Source organism: Arachis ipaensis, chromosome B09, assembly GCF_000816755.2.
Source record: "Arachis ipaensis cultivar K30076 chromosome B09, Araip1.1, whole genome shotgun sequence".
Lineage (NCBI taxonomy): Eukaryota > Viridiplantae > Streptophyta > Magnoliopsida > Fabales > Fabaceae > Arachis > Arachis ipaensis.
The window spans coordinates 14,959,466-14,965,845 of NC_029793.2; the positions used below are offsets into that span (position 1 = coordinate 14,959,466).

Genomic DNA, 6,380 nt, shown 5'->3' on the forward strand with positions numbered 1-6,380 from the left:
GGGGTCACCTTCCCTTACCGAAAGATCATTCCCTCAGTTCAATTTACAATCAAGGTTATTTTAAGCATACATAAAAAGAGGGTCATACAAGAAGCATTCATGAAGATGGATGAAATTAGGATATACTAAATAATTAAATGTAACATAGTAAAAAGGTATGTACTCTCAACATTAAAGAAACATAAATGATATAATGATATGAAAAGTCATGTAAATGCACAGGATAAAATTAGGATATACTAGATAATTAAATAAAACATGGTAGAAAGGTATGTACTCTCAACATTAAAGAAACATTAATGATATAATGATATGAAAAGTCATGTGAATGCACATGGTAGAATTAGGGTATATTAAATAGTTAAATAAAACATGGTAGAAAGGTATGTACTCTCAACATTAAAGAAACATTAATGATATAATGATATGAAAAGTCATGTAAATGCATCGGATAAAATTATGATATAATTAAATAAAACATGGTAGAAAGGTATGTACTCTCAACATTAAAGAAACATTGATGATATAATGATATGAAAAGTCATGTAAATGCATCGGATAAAATTAAGATATACTAAATAATTAAATAAAACATGGTAGAAAAGTATGTACTCATGAATCAGGAGATTATGAATGACAAAAATAGATGGACATGGTCAATATGGATAAGGGATGAGAAAAATATACTTAATGCCATGAGACACATGAAAGATAGTAATCATGCATGGATGGAAGAAAAATAACTAGAGCATACTACATGCCAACATAAAGTGAGAAATGCATAATTTCCTACTGTTTTTCCTAACGCTTCTTCGAGCTTGCCTATTGTGTTTGCACACAGAATATTATTTCTTTGTAGAGAGAGAAGGGAGAGGATTAGTATTTGAGAGGAGTGATTTTCTACCTATGGGTGCTCCCCTATTTATATACATTTGGGGATAGGGTGGTTGGGATATTTTAAACTTCAAACGGAGGGTGGTTACTAGGTTCCTATCCATAAATTCAAAATTCTAAGCTTATCTCCTAACTGATTTTCAAATTTCGAATTTAATTTTGTTTCTAGAAGGGGTGGTTGTTACATATTGTGTCTCCACATTTGTTTTAAATACCATGTCATTAGTCAATCTTTTGGTTAGAAAAGATTAGTTTTGTTCTTTTAGTATCTTCTCTTTATATTTAGGTTGAATGTTTACATCATTTGCTTTGGTATTTTGAGTGTAATTGGGACATAGTCTTGGGTGGAGTGTCCCAAATTACTACCTTATATCTGTGTATCAGAGATTTAGTTAAAGGAGAATGGTTACCCAATTTTGTAACTTTGTTATATATCATATATATTTTTTTAGTAAAATATTTGATATTAATATATGTCAATTGTGTAAATTTTGCACTTTTGTTTGCATGTTCCATCTTCTAACAGTGGTATCAGAGTTTGAGGTTGAATTCTGGGCCAATTGTTCAAAGATGTCTTCCATGAAATTCGAGATTCAACAGTTTAATGATCGTATCAATTTTGGAATGTAAAAAATTCGTATAATAGCAATGCTTACACAATAAGGTGTTAGAGTAGCATTTCATGGCAAAGAAAATAAACTTAACATTATAAAAAATGATGTAGAACGAGAAAGAATTCGATAAAAATCTCTCTTAACCATTCTTTTATGCATTACAGATAATGCATTGTGTAAACTCTGAGGAATAAATAAATAATTAACTAATAAATTAATTATTATTTAAAAAAACTAAAAAATTAAATTTTATAGTTTTGAATGGAATAAATAATTAAAATACGAATTTCGACACTAATTTTAAAGGTTTTGGCCCAAAATTAGGTCGAATGGACCGAGTTGGTTGAACTAGACCTATAACAGGCCCAAGACCCAACCCAACTCACAAACACATGAGAGCTATTCTTCTTTCCCAAATCAAAGGGAAACACGCGGGGAACATTTGGGGAAGGAAGGGGGCATGAAGAACACCTAAACCTTCACTCAAATTTCTATTCCACATAACTTTTAATCCGGAGTTCTGATTGACGAGCCGTCAGTGGCCACGCATTTGTCTCGGAATTCTCTACAAAATTCACTAAATAATTTGGTATGAAAATCATATTTTCTCATCCAGTTCTCCCCTTTTCAGTTCGTGATTTGGGTTTTGATAATTGTGAGATTTTGTGATTTTGATGGTTTAGAGATAAAAAATGATTTTTTATGAAAAAGTTATGCTCGTCGGAAGTTTGGTGTGTAAAAGTGAATTTTGCAGAATTTAATTGTTTTTTAATAATTTTGGAGGACTTGCGTACATGAGTACACACGCGATACGACCAATTGCCTTTATCCAGGGGAGCTCGGGTACGCGGACAAAGCTCGCGTACGCGAGCGGGGCAAATTGTACCCTCGCATACGTGAGATCATCCATGCGTACGCAATACCCCTGTTTAAATACAATATACAATTTTTGTGATTTTAATTCAATTTCTAACTTTCAAACCTTTATAGTTACTTTCTAAAGTCTCTAATTTAGTTTTTGGGAGGGGGAATTATATTAATGAAGATAATGAAATGGGGTATCAAGTAATGAGGATAATGACAATGAATGATTTTGCATGAAGTAAAATACTATATGATGATGAGAATGAACTTGATTTGGAATTATTTTTGTAGGGATCGTAGTTGTTTACCGCCCACCAGATTTGATATAAAATTATTTTGTGAAAATCGTAGTTATTTACCGCCCACGTGTGTGCTATTTTTCAATTGAAAATGTCTGTGGGGATCGAGATAGTTTACCGCCCGCAGATGGCGGGAATTGAGGTGGTTTACCGCTTACCAGTTTTCAAGAGGATGATGTCTGGGTTAGCTACCGGACATGTCGTGTTGGCTATATAACCGACAGATGAGACTCATCAGCCATAGGGTAGGCATACATCATATGCATATGTGTGTTTTGTTTGATTGTGCATTAATTGGACTTGGCTATGTGATTATTATGCTTACCTGCTATATTTGTTGCCTACTGTATCTGTATCCTACTTGTGTTTATTTTGTCTGTATTGCTTGTCTGTGCACCGAGATTTTGGAGGATTGGAGGAAGGTGAGACGCTAAGGGAATAAGTAGAATTGAGTTAGACTTAGGAACCTTAGATAGCTCACCTTATATTATGGTTTAAAACTTTAATTCTAAGCTTTATATCTGAGTGTCTGAGTTTTAGGATCGCCTATAGCTTTCTCGGGACCTTATATCTTATGTACGTGGGCACCTTTACTATGCTGAGAACCTCCAATTTTCATTCCATACATATATTGTTGTTTTCAGATGTAGGTCGGGAGGCATCGCAATGAGCATTCTAGAGACCTTATGGGGGTGAAGAGCTATATTTTGGATTTAGCATTATGTTCTGCTTGTATATATACTTACATAGCTGTTCTCTACTCCTTGTATTATGTACTTAGTCCCTCCTAGAAGTTGACTTGGAGAAACAAGAGTTTATTTTATAGTTCGGAATTGTATTTTATGTTATATATATATATATATATATATACTCTTGCCGGCTTTAGCTTCGCAGGTCGAGTCGGAGCTTGTTATCTGTATTTTGGAATTCTGATCTATATGTATATATTTCAAACATTCCTTTCGAACTTGTTTATCCATCTATGCGTAACTTTCGTAAGGAATGCAATTTCTGTTCCGTTTTTTATTAACTTCTCTTTCAAGACTCCTAGTTACAACTTCCTTCAATTATATACATTAGTATTTTTATTTTCAGAGGTCGTAGCGCCTCGCCACCTCTGATTTACATCTTAGTCATAAAGCTCGGTGTGGTAGGGTGTTACATATTACAAGAAGTTCGTTTAGAAAAAACAACCACTACTCTATGAACCAAGTTGGAGACATTATACATGACCAAGACAATAGCCAACCGTCTCGGTATTTTACAATGTCTTTATATGCTTTGTATGACAAAAGGAACTTTAGTGAAATTGCATATTGCTGAGTTTACATTTTTGGTGATAGAGTTGGGTGAATCTTTTTTTTGGAGAACAACAAGCTATAATATTACTTTGTTCACTACCTCACTCACAAGCATTTTCGTAAAATAATACCCATCCATAAACGTAACATGTAAATATTGATGAGATTAAATCATTGCTTCTAAGTCATGAAAATGGATCATGATAGGAGTGACCATCATGAATTCATGATTCAGCAATTGCTTTGGTTAGTAGAGATAACTGAAAAGATACAACAACAAAAAAAAAGTATAGATTTGGGTTTAAATCTCAAGATGAAAGATGTAGAAATGTCAACAACAATACCATTGGAAGAGATATTGTCCTATACTAAAAAAAAATATGAGATAAATACCAAATCGGTACTCGAAAGATTCTAGCGCTGATAAAATGGTACTTGATCTTTGTTATTGACAAAATGATCCCCGAAAGATTTTAAAATTTGACAAAAACGACCAACCGTCAATTGAGTTATCTGGAGTTAAGGTTTAAAGGTGACGTGTCAGTTAACAATTACAATAATTACAAAATTTTTAATCACTTTTTATTTTTATAATTTTAAAAACACTCCCAATTTCAATTTTTTAAAAACCCTAATCCCCTTTCTTCTGAAACTCTCATTTCTTCCCTTTCCTCATCATCATCCACCAATTTTTTTTCCCAATTAAATCCTCTTCATTTTCATTCATTGCTGCCTCTACCTTCCTCTTTCTTCTTATTCTTCTAACCAAAGATGCTTCTCTGATACTCAACCCCTTCTTCTCAAGACTGAACCCCTTTTCATTTCTCATTTTTTTCTCATATGCTATTAGCTCCTCCAAAAGTTTCTCCACCTCGTAGCTCTTCTTCTCTTCTTGATGTTGTTGATCACCACTTGACCCACCTATCACCTCCGATGCCAAACCAGAACTAGACCCATACTCAGAATTATCATCAACACAACTCACAAATGAGTATGCGTTGATGGCACCACCAACATCAATAGCTCCTCCATAATTCATATCGTAACTAAACTCTAAGTTGAGGTTCAGAATCCTTGCCTGGTTGTTCATGTTGTTGTTGTTGTTGGCATCACCATATTGATACAGAGGAAGATGATTACTTGATCTTCAAATGGGAGGAGGAGGAAGGTTTGGAATAATGTTACGAGATTGTTGAATGGAGTGTTCGTCATCCTCGTTGGAGAAGTTCACTTTAGCTTTCTTTCCGCGAATCTTACGAGCTTCTCTGTCATAAGCCCTGGTGGCTTCTTTGATGGTGTTGAAGGTTCTAAGCCAAACGCGAACATATTTTCTTGGATCATAAATCTCCGTTGCTCATTTTCCCTCTTCACACGTCTTTCCAATCGCAAACTGAACCATTGTCTCAAGAACACAGGTCTTCCATGTGATGCCTCTGCAGAAGATCTCACCCCCTCTGTCGCTATCACCACCACCACCACAACTACAACCAGAGCCTCGTTAATCACTATCTGATTCCCAAAAATAGCATCATTAAGAGAAAAAAGAAGAAGAAAAAAAAGGAGATTAGGGTTTTAGAAAATGATGATGATTTAGAAAAAGAGATGAGAGTTTTAGAGAAAAAAAAAAGAGGATTAGGGTCTTTTAAAAAATTGAAATTGGAGTTTTTTTAAATTATAAAAATTAAAATTGGGTAAATTTTGTATATTAACTGAGACGTCATCCCTAAATTTTAAATTCAGGTAACTCAATTGGCAGTTGATCATTTTTGTCAAATTTTAAAATTTTTTGGAGATCATTTTGTCAATAACAAAGATCAGGTACTATTTTGTTAATGTCAAAATCTTTCGAATACTAATTTGGTATTTATCTCAAAAAAATATAATTCAAATGCTTCAACAAATATTATTGAAGATGATAGAGATGCTCTTTAGATATCGACCTCATTGGTTGATTCTTTGTGGAGACTCTATTTTGATGTTTTATATTAACTAAATTTATATGTTAATATTTTATTTCAGGTGGAGTTTTTGAAGATATTATCAAAATTGATTTTGAGGTGGAGATTGTAAAGAAGTCAAAATCAATTTTAATTTGTCAATGTATTAAAAATAAATGTCCACAAGTCGAACAAATATTAAAATCAAATTGCACAAATATTAAGTTAAAAAATATAGTAGAATTATCATGAACCAAGTTACAAGTGTCATATTATAATATAGTTAAAAATGTTGACTAATCTTTATATTATGATCATTATGACAACTTGTTTGCAAGTTGTTTGGTTGGATTTTTTGTTTTTGTTTTGCTTCTACAAGAATATTATAAATAAGTAGTTTGGTTTTTAATTTTATGCATGCATGCATACCATTTTTTAAGAGTTATGATTCATAATTAGTAAATGCTAAAG

The 6,380-nt window shown here is 32.9% G+C and overlaps 1 pseudogene; it reads right to left on the reverse strand.

The window, feature by feature from the left end:
* On the reverse strand, positions 4,387–5,371 carry LOC107615129 (annotated as a pseudogene).